Source organism: Mauremys mutica, chromosome 5 (assembly GCF_020497125.1).
Source record: "Mauremys mutica isolate MM-2020 ecotype Southern chromosome 5, ASM2049712v1, whole genome shotgun sequence".
NCBI classification, from domain to species: Eukaryota; Metazoa; Chordata; order Testudines; family Geoemydidae; genus Mauremys; species Mauremys mutica.
Genome location: NC_059076.1, coordinates 126,543,816 through 126,565,337, shown reverse-complemented (window position 1 = coordinate 126,565,337; position 21,522 = coordinate 126,543,816). Strand labels below are relative to the sequence as shown.

Sequence of the window (21,522 nt, the reverse complement as noted above, 5' to 3'; positions counted from 1 at the left end):
CTGCTTTTAAGCATCTTAATTTAAATGAAACAAGCACAGAACAGTTTCCTTTGTCAAATCTTTTTTTAAAACTTTACTTTTAATAGTTTATGTTTAACTCAGTACTGTACTGTATTTTCTTTCTTTCTTTCTTTCTTTTTTTTTTTTTTTGGTCTCTGCTGCTTCCTGATTGCATACTTCTGGTTCCAAATGACGTGTGTGGTTGGCCAGTCAGTTCCTAACTCTAGTGTTCATAACTCTGAGGTTCTCGTGTGTGTGTGTGTGTGTGTGTTTGTGTGTGTGTGTGTGTGTGTGTACACACACATACAGAGAGAGACAGAGTAAAGGAAACAGTGAATTCACACTACTGTGGCTCTTCTGGGTAATGCTGATGACTAATTTGGCTCCTGAACCACTGAGGTCTGAGTATCTGTGCACTACGCCCTCCAGCAGCCAGCATAAAGGGTGAATCCAGAGGAGGGAGGCAACAACCAGGGCACCCCTAGCGATTCCCTGCTGCCATAGTGGCCCTGTGGCCAGTCTGTAAACTGCTCTGACCTCCTGGGTGGGACCAATCCTACCATCAAAGCAGCATGAATAAAGGACACCTTTGAGTCCTCCTCCACACCCACCACATGCACAGAATACATCTCAGCCTCAGCTCAGGATCTAGCCCTTGAGTCGAAGATATATTTTTATGAGTCCCAGTTCTCTCTGCAGGAAAGATTAAGCATTATCCAAAACAAGAGAAAATCCACCACAGCCTGCCCTCCAATCCAGTAGCCGAACTTTCACAAGAGGCTCCCACGAGCCTCGTCCAGCATCTCTCTGATGCACCAGATGTATCCAACTTGCATTTTTTCAGGTGAATGTCATCTTGTTATTCCCTGGCCCCCATGGCTAGAAACTCCTTTGTCTTACTTCTCTGCCCTCTGCAATGTCTGCACTGCTTTTCCATTTAAAGTCACTTGTGAATTTCATTAGCGGGCTGTTTCTCCTCTCTCCCACATCATTAATAAAGATGCTAAATAAAACCAGGCCTAATGCTGATGCCTGCAGCATCCCCGCTGCCTACCTCCCCCACAACTGCTTCAAAAAAAGAGAGAGCAAAATGCCTGCCCCGACTCGCCATTTGGAAAGCTTTAGAAACAACTGTATCTCAACAGCATCCTTCTTTAAATGAAAATCAACCACCCTTCCACCCATCCCCCCACAACAACAACAACAGCCAAATGCACAGATGGAAGAGTTGAAACTTAGATGTTCAGGTGCCTGTTTAGCCAAAGAACAGGTACAGCACAGGTAACAGGCGTGCAAGTTTCCCAGGCTGCTCCACCACAGTTATTGCCTAGACAGACTCTGTAGCAAGAAGAAACTAATTCAAGTTTCCATGCCCACTGAGTTCTTGGTCTCTTTTCCAAGGCAGCCAGCAAGAGAACCATTTACTGTAAATTCTGGTTGTGGTTTGCCATGTAGAGACTTGCACACATGCACGCGCACACACACACACACACACGAACTGAGACCACCATGCTTAATTTAACTAGGTCACAAAACAGATATCAGATGGTAACTCTGCCTTCTGTGCTACAAAAGAGGTCCATTTTGCATGCAACAAAATGCAAACTGTGGTTAAACCATCTTTTCTTTTTCATTTTGAAAGCTAAAAGGGAGTTTGAAAGGTCACACGTGCCTCCGTGTAGGTGGGTAGTGTTAGAGTTACAAACCCATGCAATGCTCCTGATAAAAGCACGCTTCCCTTAGTGGTAAAACTCTTACCACTAGACCAACAGGTTGCAGGTTTAAATCCTGAATCAGTACTAATTGCATCATCACAGTCTAATATTAGTAAGGCACAGTGGGGGCAGGAGGAGATTTGACAAAACATTTTAGTTTTCAAAGTCCTTGGTGGCTATGCAGAAAATGTCAAGACCTCAAGGCCTGACACATCTTGCAGGTCTGGCATGGCCAAGGAGGCTCACTCAAGCCCATAGCAATTCCTTAACCCTTTCATGTCCTGTACATCCTGTCACACCATCTCTTTGATGGGTCATTACTGAATCCTTTCAGGAAAGGGGGCGTGAATGAGGAGAGGGCAGTCGACTAACACCTAGGAAAGAGGTAGAACAGAAGGGGCAAAAGCGGAAGAAGTCATGAAGACTAGAGAAGGAGAAGGGAGAATTTACTTTATTGCTGTTGTTCCCATGTCTGTGTGTCAGCTGATAATGGGCACCACATGTGACTGCATTGTTCATAGGGCCATCTCTGATCAAAATGCCACATAGAAAAAAATGTTTTCAAACAAGAGTACAGCTCCGACAGAGTGGACAAAACACCTGCACACTGAAAGTTTTGTTTCAGTATAACGGCAATAACTATATAAAAGCCTTTTAAATAGTACCTGGTTAAAGCTCAGAATGGAGATGCAGGGATTCACAGGTCTGCCACAGGCTTCATGCAAGACATTGGATAAAACACGTAACCCCAAGTTTTCATAAGCAACTTCCAAATTTTCCCATTGACTTCAATTGGAGCTGGGTGCTCATCACCTTGAAAAATCAGTGTCTAGGTAGCTCCAGTTGGGCACCCAACAATGGAGGCACCCCAAATTACTGGACACTTGAAAATTTTGGTCTAGGTGTCTAAAGCTGGGCATCCACAATTAGAAGCAAGAGATTCCTTTGTACCTCAGTATTCCCATCTGTAAAATGGATAATACTCAAAGGGTGGGAGTCATTATGAATCTAAATTCACTTATGTCTGTAAAAGGCTTTGATGTTGGAAAGAAGGTGCTACAAGAGGGTAAAGTATCATTATTAAAGTCAGATCAAGAAATACGAGAATCTTTGGGCTGAACAGAATCTGGGATTTCTTCGTTTGATCTTCAGTGGCACTTTCTCTGTCAAAGGCCTTAAACTGACTCCTACGTCAGTTTGCTTCCATTATGATTCATTTTATACAAGACAAAAGAAAACTGAAAAACTTGTTTGTACTTCATATAGGTCAGCCAAAAGACAGACTGACTTCAGTGGCTGGTTAGATGGCTTGTACAACGCACTGTGAGCTCAGGAGATGTAATAGGAAAGGAAATACAAGCTTACATTGAACAATAGAGCCATTGGAAAGTTTTCAGCCTTCTAACTTTCACAAAAAATTGCTGTCATTTGCCAATGAATAGGAAAATATTCACTGAAAGACAAAATGGATGTCTTCCAAATCATGTTGGGTTTTTTTAAATGAATGATGCATTATTTGGTGAGGGGGGTAATTAATATAGCTTGTCTGATGGACTAAAAGGAGAAGTGATGCTTTTATGGCTAGAGAAGATCAGCTTATATGAAGTGAAATAGCATCGTGTAACTACTAATCCTGCCACTTGCTCAGTTCAGCTGCCATAGGAAACTTATTCTCTCAGCTTTTTGAGATGGACATTTTTAAATTTTTAGACACCTTTGAAATCTGTGGCCTTTACCAGATGCCATTAAGTCTTTTGTTCATGCACATCGTGACAGGTCATGGTTTCCCAGCCTTCACAGGCGGCTCCAGGCACCAGCACGCCAAGCACGTGCTTGGGGCGGCAAGCCACGGGGGGCGCTCTGCCGGTCGCCGCGAGGGCGGCAGGCAGGCTGCCTTCGTCAGTATGCCTGCGGAGGGTCCGCTGGTCCCGCGGCTTCAGCAGGCCTCCCTCAGGCGTACCGCCGAATCCATGGGACAGGGGACCTCCCGCAGGCAAGCCGCCGAAGGCAGCCTGCCTGCCGTGCTTGGGGCGGCAAAATACCTAGAGCCGCCCCTGCCAGCCTTGGAAGCCACAAAATACTCTGGGTGGGGCACAGGACAGAGAAGAGTACAGGAGAAAGCTGCACAGAGCTCAGATCCATGATTCCACGGCAAATACATTCCTATGGAGAAGGCTCCCTGAAAGTTGCCAGCCTTTCATCTCTGTTCCTAGAGCAGCCACTAATACAGCCAGCCCCAGGGGCAGCTAGCTCATTTGTACTGCCCACGGCAGCCACCAGCTTTCTCTTCTCTGCTCCCACAGAACTCCAGCTGCAAGAACATACCAGGCCCTGCTTTTAGGAGCCACCAATAGGTGCTCCAGGATCCTTCTGCTGAGTGGCAAGCGAAGAGAACAATAAAGCATAAGTCTTGTAGGAGAACAGTATCTGAAGAACTACAGGAAAGAGAAAGGGGATTATTGAAAAAAAAAAAAAGATATCTGGCCACTGCTGTGCCATGTCACAGGAGGTGGGGCAACTGTCCATCAATCAATCCTTTGCAGGGAAACTCTGCCAGGAAATGTTTAGGAACCTCGGTGCTAGGATGGTGTACTCCACAAATAGCCTGGCAGCAAGGGGTTAAACTACTTCTCTGAAGTGAGGAAAGGAAAAGGGCCCTGTCTTCAGATGGTTTATTTATAAGGCGTGGAGGTAAACGCCATCAGCTGAAGCCGATTATGGCCTCCCAGTGGAACAGAGACTAAGAAGGGGCTGAGAAAGTGGTGTTCAGACCTGGCTCCAGTTCAGAATCAGGTTAGTGCTGGAGTTTGCGACTGAATCAGGGAGAGAGTTTGGATAAAAATGTGCTGAAATGTTGTGAGGTGTTCAAGAAATATTGGCCCCACTCACATGTGGGTAACATCACAACCTCTATCTGCTCTCTCATCCCCACTGGTATACCCAATCTGCTGTTCTCATGAGTTATCCGCCATCTTGGTCAGTCACATCAGCAATAGACCTGGGAAACAGGCCCCCTCCCTGACTTGGATCCAATCCAGAACCAGACAGGTAGGCTTGGATCCGGCAGTTTCAGGTATGAAATGCACCAATGGGGTTTGGATTCCACGTTCCGGTTTGGGCCTCTCTATTAAAGCCATTTATAAAAAGAAGAGGAGAGGAGAGCGTGGCCATTTGTGGGAAGGGTTTGTCTCATGCTAAAGTAGAGGAACAGTTTCCTTTTCCTCTAGGGACAAGGGGTTAGGGAGAAGAATTGGGCATCTGGTCTTTGTTCACTGGCCCATTCTTCCAAGGTTTCCAATGGAGGCTGGCACTAACGTGGCTTTCTCCTTACTTCTTTGCTTAGGCTTCAAAAAACTAGGAGCACATGGGCAATTTCACTGCGTAGCCACCACCAGACACTCTAGGAGGCTGTGTAGGTCTAAAATAAGCCCTATGCAAAGAATCAAAGCTGACCCTAGATTTTATGGGCCCATATACAAAATAAGCTGTGTATGGGATGCCAAGAAGACTTCACTATTTCACATAACATATTGGAGATGGGTATTGTTTGGCAGATGAGCAAAGACTGGAATATTTAGGGAAGACAGGAAGAGACGGTTTTGGCAACTAGTAGGAAATTTGAACATGGAGACCATACTGGATCAGATCAGTTGTTCCCTCTAGTGCAGTATCCTCTTTGATAACGGCAGACATCAAACGCTTCAGAAGACACAAGAAACATCACAGTGGACAATTATGGAGTAACCAATCCATAGTGATGGTTTCTTCCTAACCCCTAAGAGTTAGAACATGGATTATGCCCTGAAGCATGAGGACGTATATTCATTCATTAATTGTTCTGCTCATGGAGCATTAAGCGCACACTTCGGATCACTCAGAAAGCCCAGTTTCCTGCCAATGTTGCGGCCTGCTCTATGTTAAGGCTGAGGCAGGCGAGGTCAAAAGTCATGCCATCCCTCCTGCGTATGTGAGGCCACCCGTGAGGTTTTCTCCATCCAGCTTTTGTTGGCTCAAACGTATAAATCTGACAAGCTGGTACAGACTCTGTCATACAGGGCTGATGGCCAAGCCACCTGACAGGCATTGGGTCTCTTGGGAAGCCACTGGCAGCTGGTTGGTCTGATTCCTGACACCCTTATTCATCATATGATAAATCCACCATATGCCTTCAACTTGTCAACGCTGTTTCATATAGAAAGCTTCTAGCTAGTGCATTTGCATCTCTGGGGTGGCCCAGCTTTGAGAGCTATACAAAAAGACAGAAGCCACTGCTGCTTGTTAGATATGCATCTTAGTCCAAGTTGATATATGGTGTTGACACCACACAAGTTTCCAAAGAGTGCGCATAACACCTGCAGCCTTGCTGAGTCAATGCTCCATGTCAGCAAAGACAACCTCTTCCTTGCTGACAACAGAGCCAAGATAATCAAAAGAGCTGACAAATTTAACTTCTTGTCCATCCGTTAGGATGGGTAGGAATAGAGGGTCCATCAGCCACCTCCATCAGTTTGGTCTTCTTCCAATGCACTTGGAGACCAAGCTTGCTTGCTTCTTCTGTAAATAGATTCAGGGCATTGGTGAGATTCGTTTGTGAGGATGCAGCCATGGCACCTGCATAACCCAGGGTTGTTATGCAGGACTTCAATCCTTTCTAAAAAAATAAAAAATAAAAAAAAAATGAACCCCCCTTTCTCTATCACCATTACTAATGACTATACCTTTTTTGAATCCTAATGGACTATTGGTCTCAATTATATCCTGTGGCAATGAGTTCCCCATGTTGTATTATGGGAGAAAAAAAATCCTTTGTATCAGTTTTAAATGTGTTGCCTTTTAATTTCAATGAATGCCCCTTTGTTATTATGAGAAGGGTTTTTTTACCTTCTCTAGACCATCCATATAGGCACAGGCAATTGCTAGTGTAAGGACGCAAAGGGTTGGCTCCCATAACATCTTGAAGTGGTGGGAATGTCACCATAAGATTGGAAAACCATGTGTGCTGGGAGACTGTGCTGGCAGAAAGGAGTTCACAAGAGTCTTGTGCAGCTACGCTTTTATAGTTTTGAACTTAGCCTCTCTTCTCTTTCCAAGATGTTTCTCAACTGCCCCTCTTTTCATGGGAGCAGGGAGATTTGAAAATGTGCCCAGGAAACTACAGATTGCTCAGTTCCTGAGCCCTGACTCACTCCACTCTCTGTCTCACTAGGCCTTGTTGACCCTGCTTTTATAATATAAATTGCCCTCTCTGCATTAGGCTAGATTAGACATCACTTCCTTTGCCCCAGATCAGCATAAGGCGGCCTCGTTTTCTGGGCAGCAAGTTGTCTCTCTGAAATTAGAGATGAATAGGTAAAATAAAGGAGCAGATGGCAAACAGTCACTTAATAAAACAGCCATTAACATTTTTGCTGCATTACACATGGTCCACCTTCTAGCCCCATAATGGCCCTCAAGCATACTCAGATGATGATAGACAGCATTAAACCCCAGACTATTTGTAACCAATCTTGCTTTGCACATGGACGCCTTTTTAGGTAGGTTTCCATCACTACAGTAGTTCTGGTTTAATACGGCTTTTATGGAACCTCTCATTATCTGGGTATTATTTAAAACAACTGTGGACCTGAGGGTTACTGAATGATTCCATTTATACTGCTGACATGTTTCTCCAGCTGACTTTGGATGTTAGTGGAAACATATCCCAGCTGAACTGAGTCCCTTGTCAAACAGATGCATTAAGAAAACTTATTAAAAATATACATAGCAGTGTGAACGATTAAGCCATTGCTCAGTCCATGTTCTGGAACTGGACTGATTTACATCTAGTACACACACAAAAACCCACTGTCCCTGATGCTAATGGCACAGTGTAAAAATTGTTTCAACCTGCATGTCACTGCATCCCTGCCCCTGACTCTTTTGAAAAAGTGTCTGTATTAATTATTTACTAGTGGTCTTGCTATAGCATGGTCTAGTGGACTGGGCACTAGCCTAGAAGTCCAGAAACCTGGGTGCTAGCCCCTGTTCTGCCACTGACTTCCTATGTGACCTTGAGCAAGTCACTTCACTTCTGTGATTCAAGTTCCCCATCTTTAAAAGGGGATAATGATGCCTACCTTCCTATGCAAAGCGCTCTGATCTCGATGGGTAAGATGGGCTGTGTAAAGAGACCAGTAATATTGTCATATGCACTTCTTTTCTACAGGAATGAATTCTGATGTAGAGGCCACCATTTTCACCGAGAATCCCGATTGTTAGTTTTAAGGTTTTCCAGAATAGCCGCAAAAATAGTCCGAACCCTTGTACGTTACAGTCCCATATTCCTGCCCAATACACAGGCAATTTCTCCTCTGAAAATGTTACTGTTTACTGAACTGGGATACCGAAATCTTGCTTTGCATGTTGCACTTTGATGTAGCTTATAACATGAGGGGGAAAGGATGTTTCCCTCTGGCAATGCAAGTCAGATCCCCAAAATGAAATGCTAGGCTCAGGCAGGGCCAGTTTTGTTTTCACAATTCTTGTGCCACCTCCTCCTTGGCTTTCCCTTCCTCAAGCAGCTGATGCTCATCAGCACAATTGCACAAGTGCACTTTGAAACAAATGAATGAGGGCTAAGGGCCAGGTCTTAACTCCACTAAGTGTATGGGAGTTTTCCCACTGACTTCAATGGGATCAGGATTTAGCCCTGAGGCCTCTCCCTTATATTCACGTCTTTCAGCCATTCATATGCTGTACATCTGTGGCCTCCTGGCAGTTCTCCTGTTTGCAGAACAAGGCACTCCCAGCTACAAAGGTATGATAGCTTTGTATCATCAGCAGCTCTAGTTTTCCTGTTAAACCCACTCTCCACACACCCTTAATTGGCCAGTATTATTTTAATAGCTTCGTTCCCTGCTTTGCTTTTCTGAAAATGTAAAAGGAAAATGATACATTTCAATCCATTCTTAAAGGTACTTGTGGGCTGCAACAATTTTAAAATCCTCTCTTACATCACTTGTTTATCTAGTAGCCTTAAGACTTGTCTACATGAGAAAATTGTACCAATTATTTAGGCATTATTTAGTTAAACTGATGCAACCCTCTGTGTGGTCTCTAATTACATATTAAGTTAGGTTTATTTTGATTTAAATGAATTAGGAGTCTGTTTAAGCTAAACCAGAAAAGCCACTCCAACCAAAACAAGAGTGCCCACACAGGGGGTTGCTCTGGTTTAAAACCAATATAAGTTAAACCAGCGCAACTTTGCTCATGTAAGCAAGACCTTGGTTTCTCAGGGTATGTCTAGACTACGGGATTATTCCGATTTTACATAAACCGTTTTTTAAAAACAGATTGTATAAAGTCGAGTGCACGCGGCCACACTAAGCACATTAATTTGGCGGTGTGCGTCCATGTACCGAGGCTAGCGTCGATTTCCAGAGCATTGCATTGTGGGTAGCTATCCCATAGCTATCCCATAGTTCCCGCAGTCTCCTCCGCCCATTGGAATTCTGGGTTGAGATCACAATGCATGATGGAGCAAAAACAGTGTCGCGAGTGATTCTGGGTAAATGTCGTCACTCATTCCTTCCTCCGTGAAAGCAACGGCAGACATCATTTCGCGCCCTTTTTCTCTGGATTGCCCTGGCAGACGCCATAGCATGGTAACCATGGAGCCCGTTTAGCCTTTTTTCACTGTCACCGTATGTGTACTGGATGCTGCTGACAGACGCGGTACTGCAGTGCTACACAGCAGCATTCATTTGCCTTTGAAAGGTAGCAGAGACAGTTACCAGCCCTATTGCACCGTCTGCTGCTTTGGAAATTGGCGATGACGGTTACCAGTCATATTGTACCGTCTGCTGCTGTCATTTTGTACCGTACCGTCTGCCACCGGGGAGGGGAGGGGAGAGGATGCTGCTGTTTAGCGCTGCAGCACCCCGTCTACCAGCAGCATCCAGTAGACATACGGTGACATTGAAAAGAGGCGAGAAACGATTTTTTTCCCTTTTCTTTGAGGAGGGGAGGGGTTAAATTGACGACATATTCCCTGAACCACTGGCGACAATGTGTTTGACCCTACAGGCATTGGGAGCTCAGCCAAGAATGCAAATGCTTTTTGGAGACTGCAGAAACTGTGGGATAGCTCGAGTCCTCAGTCCCCCCTCCCTCCATGAGCGTCCATTTGATTCTTTGGCTTTCCATTACGGTTGTCACACATCACTGTGTTGAGTCCCTGCTGTGGCCTCTGTCTATCATAGCCTGGAGATTTTTTCAAATGCTTTGGCATTTCGTCTTCTGGAACGGAGCTCTGATAGATCAGATCCAGTATCTCCCGTACGGTCCATGCTGGAGCTCTTTTTGGATTTGGGACTGCATGGCCACCCGTGCTGATCAGCGCTCCACGCTGGGCAAGCAGGAAATGAAATTCAAAAGTTCGCAGGGCTTTTCCTGTCTACCTGGCCAGTGCATACGAGTTCAGATTGCTTTCCAGAGCGGTCACAATGGTGCACTGTGGGATACCGCCCGGAGGCCAATACCGTTGAATTGCGGCCACACTAACCCTAATCCGACATGACAATACTGATTTCAGCGCTACTCCCCTCATCAGGGAGGAGTACAGAAATCGGTTTTAAGAGCCCTTTATATCGATATAAAGGGCTTCGTTGTGTGGACGGGTGCAGCGTTAAATCGGTTTAACGCTGCTAAATTTGGTATAAACGCGTAGTGTAGACCAGGCCTCATTCACATACAGTCTGCCATCTTATACCCCCAGATGCATGTGGACAACTCCAGCTGAAATCTCTAGCCACTTCAGTGGGAGAGACTCCCACATCCCACTTGCAATAGAGAAGTGCCAAGTCTCCATGCTAATGCGTAGAAAGGGGATTCCTTATTGAGGCTACTGGACACAGGCAGACCTTCTGGTTTCCTAGTTCCCAGAGAGCCTAGGAGTGCCTATGCTATCTAGTCTCCCCATGAAATGGGCTGACGGCTGCTCAGACTTATTTTGACTGGCAAGGCTGTTAAAGTTAGATAGAAACTGCCAGGGCATATTCCAGGTTACCCACAAACTCAGCACAAGTGTTAGGGACTGAGCCAAAGCTCATGAGTCAATGGGAGTCTTTCCACTGACTTCAATGGCAGCTGAGTCAGGCCCTTAGTGACCAAGAATTGTTACCAGCTTGGACTGTGCCATTAGTGGTGGTCTCCATCCACTTCTAGGTGTCACATCCCATCAACCACCACCAGAGCTGACATCTTGGTGGCAGCCTGAGCAGAGAAGTCAAGGGCAGACTAGGCTATGGAGATGGAGCCCTGGTCTCACTCCTCGACATGGTGAGCAATGGGGGAGGAGCTCACACTGGCACTGCCTATGGTATATCTGTTCTGTGGATAAGCTGATGCCTAGCTGGCATTGTTCACAAGCACCAAAAATAGAATCATAGAACTGGAAGGGACCTCGAGAGGTCATCTAGTCCAGTCCCCTGCACTCATGGCAGGACCAAGTATTATCTAGACCATTCCTGACAGGTGTTTGTCTAACCTGCTTTTAAAAATCCCCAATGATGGAGATTCCACAACCTCCCTGGCCAATTTATTCCAGTGCTTCCAGTTAGGAAGTTTTTCCTAATGTCCAACCTAAACCGCTCTTGCTGCAATTTAAGCCCATTGCTTCTTGTCCTAGCCTCAGAGGTTAAGAAGAACAATTTTTCTCCCTCCTCCTTGTAATAACCTTTTATATACTTGAAAACTGTTATGTCCCTTCTCAGTCTTCTCTTTTCCAGACTAAACAAACTCAATTTGTTCAGTCTTCCCTCATAGGTTATGTTTTCTAGACCTTTCATAATTTTTGTTGCTCTTCTCTGGACTCTCTCCAATTTGTCCATATCCTTCCAAATGTGGGGCTCAGAAACTGGATACAATACTCCAGTTGAGGCCTAATCAGTGCAGAATAGCACGGAAGAATTACTTTTCATGTCCTGCTAATAAATCCCAGAATGATGTTTGCTTTTTTTGCAACAGTGTTACACTGTTGACTCATATTTAGCTTATGGTCCACTATGACCCCCAGATCCCTTTCTGAAGTACTCCTTCCTAGGCAGTCATTTCTCATTTTGTATGTGTGCAACTGATTGTTCCTTCCTAAGTGGAGTACTTTGCATTTGTCCTTATTGAATTTCATCCTATTTACTTCAGACCATTTCTCCAGTTTGTCCAGATCATTTTGAATTTTAATCCTATTCTTCAAAGCACTTGCAACTCCTCCCAGCTTGGTATCATCCACAAACTTCATAAGTATACTCTCTATGCCATTATCTAAATCATAGATGAAGATATTGAACAGAACTGACCCAGAACTGATCCCTGCGGGACCCCACTCATTATGTCCTTACAGTATACATACTTCAGAAGATTCAGAGATCTGATTGTTAGAAATGTCTCTAGTTTCATTATCGCCTTTGCCCCAATTGGGGTGGCCAGATGGACAGCAGGCATGGCCATTCGTGAGGGAAAAGACAGCAAAGGCTCAGGAAGACAGGCAGCCTTCCTCTGCGCAGCTCCGGAGAGTACTGAAATGGGTAAGTTACAACACAAAAGAGGGAGACGGGAAGCAGTATTTCAGAGCAGCAGAAAAGATCATCCCTGAGCAGATATTCTCCAAAATGCACGTCACCATTCTGGAGAGAATCCCAATAGAAAGGAATCACACCCCAATCATCATGCACAAAGGGACAGATGGTGCCTCGCCCTTATGCAATGGGCTAGGAAGCCCTGGTAATGGCGAGGTAGCATTACAGTCCTTGTTCTTGAGGCAGCAATGGAAGAGAGTGCAGGGGCTATTCCCCTCGGAGCTCCATTTCCCCCTACGTGGCCAGAAAAGCTGGCTGCTCATGCAAGGGAGAGACACATGGCCTCAGTAATGCTATTAACAGATACCACAGTAACAGTGGTTATGTGATAACTTAGAGAAATGTGGCTTACAAGAGGAATCTCTACAGTTTCAGTGTGTCCAGACAAAGTATAAGAGACAAGATAGGGAACAGATCACAGCTCAGAGGCGAGAGTCCCAGTGAACACTATTCTGGCAACTGGAGCACTTCTAGCCATCATGTTTGCCCTCATTCAAATGGAAATAGTGTCAGGTCTCTGTGTTGGGGTGCACAAAGCCTGCACCAAGCAAGATGGGGTTAAAGAGCAGCTTGGGGCTCAGGCAGCTCTGCTTCGCTGCGCATGTGAGGCATACCAAGCTTGGAGGAGGAGGAGCCTTAAAAAGGGAGCAGATCAGTGCAACAGGCCCCAGCTCGAACAGGTGGACACTGCTCATCCTCAGCTCCTAGAGAGCAGCATAGCAGAGAGTTGAGCTACCTTAGGTTGCCTGGGAGCACAAAGTGATAGGACAGCTGGCTGGAGGATCCTGATAGCACAGAGAAGCTGGTGTTACTCTTTATTTCTGTTCATTTAATTTCCTTTCCCTTGTTACGTTGAGAACTGGGACGAGGGGCTTGACTCCAGGGCAGATCCCCGCTGAGAATACAAGCCCCCTGAGAAGGTGGGCCAGTGTAGGAAGTAGGCCAGGGAAGATGCAAGATGTCTGACTGGACAGGCCTTAACCACTTGCTACAAGAGTCCCTGGGCTGGAATCCAGGGTAGAGGGAAGAACTGGGTTCTCCTACAGCCTCACCAGGAAGACTTACGGGAAGACCTCAGACATAAGGAGCCAGAGGGACTGTTGTGCCTGGACCAGGAGCGTCAACCAGGTGTAAGGTCCTAGGACTATTAAGAGAAAACCCTGGTTTACCCTGAAATGCGTCAGACCAAAGGTGAGCCAGTCGGCGGGCTGAGACAGAAGGCAAAAGGGGTCCACCAGCGGATCTGGACTACAGAGAAAAATCCTGTCATGATTCATCTAGCCTCAAGATGGCACACCAGCTGGAGAGTCACTTTGCCACAGTTAAGGCTACATTTTAGTCATGGGTATTTTACTATTTTCAGTAAAAGTCATGGACAGGTGACAGGCAGTAAACAAAAATTCACAGCTCGTGACCTGTCCATGACTTGTACTATATACCCTGACTGAATCTTTGGTGCTCTAGGGCAGGGGGTGGCCTGGGGGCACCGCGGGTGCTCTAAGGCAGGGGGAAGTCTGGGGGTGCTGCAGGTGCTCTAGGGCAGGAGGTGGCCCAGGGGCACCATGGGTGCTCTAGGGCATAGGGTGGTCCGGGGTGCTGCGGGTGCTCTGGGACAGGGGGTGTCATGGGTGCTTTGGGGAAGGGAGACATTGCGGGGGGAGGGAGGGACAGGCAGAGGCATGCAGCCCAGGATACCCGCTGATGTTGGGGGGGGACCCCCGCTGCTGCTGGAGAGTGGGGGAGGGCACGGCAGCTGAGACCCCCCCACACACACACTTTTGCTGTTCAGGGGAGGGAGGAACACGGCAACCTGAGACTGCCCCAGCAGCAGCCGGTGCAGCTGGCCCTGGGGCTGCCTGACCTGCTTGGGCAGCCCCAGTTCAAGCTGCACCATCCGCTGCAGAAGTCACACGGGTCCCGGAAATTCATGGAATCTGTAACTTCTGTGAGCTCCGTAACAGACTCGCAGCCTTAGCCACAGTCACCTGTTCAAGAAAGACAGGGGCTGATGGACTCCTGTCCAAACTTGCCAGCGAACAGGGCCATTGCATAGCAGCTGTAAGAATTCTGCCACTGCAGTTAGCTTGGCTGAGCATTACACAGCTGTTAACGGACAGCCAGACCGAAAAAAATAAGGATCAGAAATAAGAGGATTAAAAAAAAGGCTTAATCGCTGCAAAATAAATGTTAATTAGCACAGGGTAAACCTGAGTAAGAAGGTACAATTACCATCGAGCCAAGGGAGCAGCAAGGAAACAGAAGCCTGAAGCCAAAGTTCCTCATGAACAACCCCACCCCTGGTGTGACTCAGATTATGATGTCTGGTCCTGTTCCACGGGCCCTGTCTACAGTAGGGAAGTTTGTTAAAAAATTCCCACCATTGGCAAGGCCAGTTTGGCTCCACCAGTGCTAGCAACATTGGGAGCCCTCCTGTAGGTGGCTGCTGACTGCCACTGTCATTTTAATGCCAGATGGATTAGACCTGCTGGTCTGTAAATCTCTGGCAGCATCCAGCCAGCCATCTGCACCAGGGCGCCCGGCACTGCCAGCACCGGTGAAGCTGACTCACTGTTTATCTCGTTAGACTGACCTAACACTTGGTAAAGCAACCCCCATCCTTTCATGTCTTTATACCTGCTTCTGTATTGTTCACTCCATGCATCTGATGAAGTGGGTTCTAGCCCATGAAAGCTTATGCCCAGATAAATTTGTTAGTCTCTATGGTGCCACAAGGACTCCTCCGTTTTTTTTTCAATTGTGGGAACTTTTTAAATTTAGGCAGGGTCAGTGGGCCTGATCCTTCACGCTGTTTGGTTTGACTGCTGCTTTCACTGGTTACATCAGCATAAAGCTGGAGCAATGCAATGGTGAATCAGGCCCTTATTTAGAATCACAGAATCATAGAATATCAGGGTTGGAAGGGACCTCAGGAGGTCATCTAGTCCAACCCCCTGCTCAGAGCAGGACCAATTCCCAACTAAATCATCCCAGCCAGGGCTTTGTCAAGCCTGACCTTAAAAACCTCTAAGGAAAGAGATTCCACCACCTCCCTAGGTAACCCATTCCAGTGCTTCACCACCCTCCTATTAAAATAGTTTTTCCTAATATCCAACCTAAACCTCCCCCACTGCAACTTGAGACCATTACTCCTTGCTCTGTCATCTGCTACCACTGACAACAGTCTAGATCCATCCTCTTTGGAACCCCCTTTCAGGTAGTTGAAAGCAGCTATCAGTATTTGCTGGGCACAAACTAGAAAATGAGCCAAAAGACTCCCTACACTCATACTACAGCAACTGGTCCCAGCCTAGGGCTCAGTCCTACACTCACAGAAGTGAGTGGCTAAGTTCCCATTGATTTTAATAGTGCACGATCAGGGCCATAAGGGGGAAGACAATAGATTCAACGGAATGAGACAGCAGTGGAGACTTTTCCCCTCTTGCCCTTTGCTTCCATAACAAAGTATGTTAAGCCTTGCCTGCAAGGTACAAGGAGATTCTCACACTCTACCAGCCCTCCCCTGATGAAAGGGAACAATTACATTAGGAATTGGTAAGCTTAGAATGCTTCAGTGGGTGTATAAGCAGTGCTGTAATATCCCCAGGCTTTACCTTCCCCTGGCTATTTCTCACCAAGGAAAGACTGGTTCAGTTACATAAGGGAATGGAGGAAGGGAGACCTCCTTCACATTAAGACAGGTATACGAACGGGGTGATTCATTTTACACAGTAAATGTGGGACAATCTGCAGCCACCAGAACAGATCAGAAAAAGAGTAGGAATATTGTGATGGCAATAAAACTTTACACTAGAGCCGGTCAAAATGTTTTCCTCAATTTTTTTTTTAAACTAACATGGCTTTTTGACCAAAACAAAAATTCAGAACATTTTCCGTTTGGTCAGAATTTTCAGGGATTTTTTTTTAATTAAAAAACAAAACAAACCGACAAACAAAAATTTCAGTTAAAGTGTTGGGTTTTCAGAAACTGAAGATTTTTCCAAAATCTGAACATATTTACTGACAAATATTGGGGTTTTGATTTTTTGTCAAACAAAATCTCAAAACACTAGAAAACACTGATGTTTTCTCAAAGTTTCCCACATACAAGAACTGGCTTTAAAAACACAGCTGTGCTTTACACTCTTATCAAGGCCTTTTTATCTGAGGATCTCAAAAGCATTTTGCAAACTTATTACTTATACCCTGAGAACCTTTGGCAAGAAGGAAGTGACAACAACACAAAATACTAGCACATCCCTCCTTCGATTTCAGTTATCTAGTTAAGGCCCAATCCTGCAACGCCTACGCACTGTGCACGTCAGATCTCAGAATCTAGCCCTTACTCAGCTCAAGTAGCATCTTTCTCCACATATTGTCCCAGTGACTTCAAGGTACTACTCACAGAGAGGGAGGGTAGCAGAACCTGGCCTAGCAGGGGAGACAGGATTGGGCCTTTATATGCTAAGGGTGTCGTGCCAATAGCAGTGGATCCCTCAGCTTTCTTAGGTGCTTATGAAAATTCCACTCAAATTATCAACCATTCTAAAGCAGGAGTTCTCATACTTTTCCATGGCATGGACTACATCTAAATAGAGAGATTGCCTCAATGTCATTACCCCTCTGCTCCCATCCACCGTCACATAACACCCCTGCAGCAATTACAGCAATTGCTTACACAGAAGTGAGAGAGGCAGTATATTTTTGCAAAAAAAACAGGAGTACTTGTGGCACCTTAAAGACTAACAAATTTATTTTAGCATGAGCTTTCGTGAGCTAAAGCTCACTTCTTCGGATGCATAGAATGGAACACACAGACAGGAGATATTTATACATACAGAGAACATGAAAAGGTGGAAGTATGCATACCAACAGGCAGAGTCTAATCAATTGAGATGAGCTATCGTTAGCAGGAGGAAAAAAAACTTTTTGAAGTGATAATTAAGATGGCCCATAGAAGGTGTGAGGAGAACTTAACATAGGGAAATAGATTCAAACAGACTAACACGGCTGCTACTCTGAAACCTGTCAGTATATTTTTGGCTTCATTTAGTAGAAAGGAAGAGAGGGCAGCACCATGTGACCAGCCATAGACCACCAGCAAGTGCTCTGCAGGTCACAGTTGGGAATCCCTACTGCTCAGAGATTTTGCTGGCTGTAGAGCCAAGCGGGGGTTTTCAGAGAGGCCTGAGGTGGTCTCATTTGCATTGTATTCCTGAACATTTAGATAAACTGGAGAGCACCTCCAAGGAGAGGAGTTTCATAACAATGACACAGTGTCCTTTTTGGCTACAATAAAGAATAAGGAAAAGGCCAGTGATGAAGCATTTGTAACTATCGTAATGGGTCCAGAATAAATACCCGTGAAATTCAAAATTGACACTGGGGCACAAGTAAACTGCATCCCTCAGACAAAATATAGGAAAAGTCAGTCCCACACCATGACACTAACACTTCCTGGATCAGTGAGAGCAGCAGGCGGTGGGGGCATCCATGCCACATACTAGAGAAATGCAGTGTTAAATGCAGGTACAAAGGAAAATGTCTGAAGTTAGATTTCTGATTAATAAACACACCAGCAAAGCCAGTATTGGGACTGACAGCTTTCAAATCATTAAACCCTGACGGAAGTGAAATCCATAAAAGGACCTCTCACAGCAAAGGAAAAGAAGAAAAGAAACAACCCTCGAGGCCCCAAATACTAGCAAACTACTCAGCTCAAAATGGGTAACAGTACCAGATACATAACCTTTGTTTAACTCAAGTAAGAACAAGTCTTGAAAGCGCTGCAGCTTTAGGTCAGCCTGCTCTGAAACATTGCCAGAGACCTTTGCTCTGCTATGAGAACTTCTTAGCAAACTCCTATTTGCGCCCTTTCGCTTGGGGCCAGATTGCACTATGTTTATTCATACTGAATAATGTACTGCCCCATCAATGGTCCAGTGAGCGCATTGCACTACAAGTACTTGTGGAGTAAGGGGTTATGCACTGTGAGTAATGAAATCCCCTGGCCCTTGGCTTGGGAAGTCTCCATGCAATAGGCTTGGCAATGGAGTGTACTTTATCGCAGTAATGGAATCTCGTGTTTCATAAACTGTTATGAGTTACATCCATTATTTTATGTCTGCTGTTCAGGCTTGTAAATCTGACACATTTTATTTACAAAATAAGCCTATAAATATTTCAGTGCAATATATAGAGATGATTAAAGTTAATACACACTTTGCCATGACTGCCACCAATGTCACATGATTTATTTCTTTTGAAGCTCTCAGCGGCAATGAAAGTAGAAGTGAGTTTTGTGCTCAACCAAAGTGTCTATTTGTCCTTCTCAATATTCTTCCTGGGTCCTATCCTAAGAATGCCTTCACCTGCAGTTACCCCTTAGAAATAGCAAGTGCCATACCATGCTAGGGTAGCCTTCCCTGGGACATCTCTTTTGAAATACATTCCAGGAACTTACTCTCCAGGCTTCAGGACTATTGTCTCAGTTTTCTCTTAATCCAGAGGGACCCTGACTTCAGACCATGAGTCTTTTCTCACTAATTCACTCATTTTGGGAGTCAGGTTTAATAACAAAGTCCAGAACACAAGTCTTCCACCCAGCCTCTCTCAGGAAGAATTAGCCCTTTCAGTTTATAATGGGCTTCAGCACCCATGTAGCCATCTCTCGAGGGTAAAAAGTCTTCCCAGTTCTTTATCAGGGCTTTCCCTTCCTCATAGCCCATCCACAAGTCTTACAGTCCTTTGCAGCTCTCCTAGCTGGGGCTTCTTACCCAGCAGGGTCCAGCTCCTCACAGGACCCTCAACAGAGATATAGCTCTCAACAGCCTCCTGTTACCTGTATGTCCTTCTGCCACTAAGCCCATGAGAGCTATCATCTACTTTCTTCCCCCAGGCTTGCACCCCAAACATGCTCAGAGTTCATGCAGGCTGCTCTTATATTCACCAGCAGACCCAGTTGCTAGTCATGTGCTCCCATCACGTGACTCCTAGTGTCAGTTCCTTCACCTGTGGGAGATGAGCCAAACCTGACATGGAGGTGAGGCTGTGCCCCAACCCTGTTAAGGGTCCAGCTCACCTGTGACAGTCCATTTAGTCACAACAGTACTGCACGCACCAGTACGCTCATGCTGCGGACTAAGGCATTGCAACTGGCAGGCAGAGGATTGAATGGGGAAGAGAATCTTCTCCTTACAGAATACATTTACTGTGCAGGGTCTTGATAGCTGGATCCTGGGTCTCTGAGGTGAGTAACCCAACCAGCAGGCTATATAATCATTCTCGCTCTTTCTCTTCTCCAGTGAATATTTAAATATTTCATACAAAGTGCAACAATTTCAACAGGAGAGATTAAGAATATCCCCTAGCCCAGTGGCTAGGGCACTCTCCTAAGAGGAGGGAGGCCTGGATTCTAATCCCTACTCCACATCAGGCAGAATGGGGACTTGAACCTGGGTCTCCTACATCCTTAGTGAGTTCTCTTGGTTTTAGGGGTGGTTCTGTCTCCAGCTTTTGCAAGAAAGGGCTGACCTGGCTTATCCCTGCTCCACATCAGGCAGTGTTGAGAGCCATTGAACCAAACTGTAAATCCTGCATAGGATGGAAACCACTTCAAGCCAGGGAGGTGCAGCAGCACCCCAAGTTCCAGCCCCTATGGGTTAGGTGCCTAACCCCAGGATAGGGCTGTGAATCCCAAATGGAGAGAAGTGCTTCCCTGTGGCCTAGAGCACCTAACTGCCTTTGAGGGGCAGGGTTTAGGCCTCACTCTTGCCCTGACATTTCCTACTGGCTAACTTAGGCAGCTCCCTGCTCATCTTGCTGGCTTCTAAGAATCCCATTTTTAGTCTTTGGTGCCTAACTGTCCCTATGCATTGTATAGGGAGCCTGGGTGCCTAACTCGGTGCTGTGTATTCCACACCTAACTCCAGTAGGCAGCAGAGGCCCTAAGAGGCAGGTGTTGCAATGTGTGGATCTAGCCCCAGCTCCAGTCCAGCTTTCAAACATGTTTGCAACTTTAAGCGCATGAGTAGTCCCTGTGAAGTCACCAGGACCACTTGCGCTGAAGTTCTTTGAGAGTGTTCAGGGTCTAGCTGTAGGACTGCTGGAGGTGTCTGGACTAAGGGAATGGCATCTCTTCATGAAATAATTATAATTTTTAAAGACCTATAAGTGATCCTTCCATTGCCAAGAAACTTACATAGATTTTTCACTCTGAAGGGCTAATCCACTGAAGTCCAACTTTTCACTATTTGCCATGGAAGGCTGGAAGAGTTGCAGAAAGTTGACAGTTGCTTTAAGAATTCATACAGAAGCAACTGGCTTACTGGTCACTGGGCTCATCCTTTGTTTTGTTAAAGAGATTAGAACTCGGACAGTAGTGAATGCCTGATGGTGCAGAGAAATTCTCTACTTTCAACTCCCACACGCTAGACATCTCTCAGTATTTCATGTGAGAACTATTAAATATATATCTATATTCATATATTAAATATATGATATTGTAAATCCCTGGACACTTAAGATAAAGTATCTTTCAAAGAGTATTAAAGTTACTTCTTGGTGACTGCAAACTCATGGCTGTAAAAATAAATACTTACAAAAATATGACCATAGTGTCTCCCATTCAAGTCTGCAAACACTGATAGAGGCAGCACAAATGCATATCTCATCCTGTTTGGACAGCATCAGTGGGCCCAGGCAAAGCAGCTGCAAATAACCGCGTTTCAAATTCAGAGCAAATAATCTTTCTGCTATAATTCCTGACAAATCATTTTCTTGCCCAATGATTTTTAGGTTGATATTTCAGGGCTGCTTAGATAATCATCCTGCAACTGCAGATAACTGGATTGTTATAATCAATCTTTAAATTCAAGCAAATATGATGCCAAGATAGGGTAACTACCTCTATTTTAAGCAAATATATATATTTCCTTGAAAGAAGGTGGGTGGGGGCATGTATCTAGTGGTGAAATCTATGTGAATTACAGAGCCATGCATCAAATTGTCTTGTATTTATCATGTACTGATCATTGCCATTAGAGAAGCAGGAGCACTTAATCTCTTAGAGAACAGGTTACACGGCAGGGGAAGGTCACCAGACACATGCAATGTTCGGCCTTAACTCCGCAGCGATCTAAGAAGGGGATGGGGGCAGCGTTACAATTTCCTTATTTTGATTTTACGTCTCAGTG

The 21,522-nt window shown here is 45.5% G+C and overlaps 1 protein-coding gene across 1 annotated transcript in view; it reads right to left on the bottom strand.

Annotated features, from left to right (window-relative positions):
- FAM53A (family with sequence similarity 53 member A) overlaps positions 1–20,635 on the bottom strand; it is a 144,088-nt gene extending 123,453 nt beyond the window's left edge. The window contains exon 1 of the mRNA XM_045019601.1: positions 20,529–20,635. The gene's annotated coding sequence lies outside the window, so the exon portion shown is untranslated. The remainder of the gene's footprint in view (positions 1–20,528) is intronic.
- Positions 20,636–21,522: the final 887 nt, after the last annotated feature.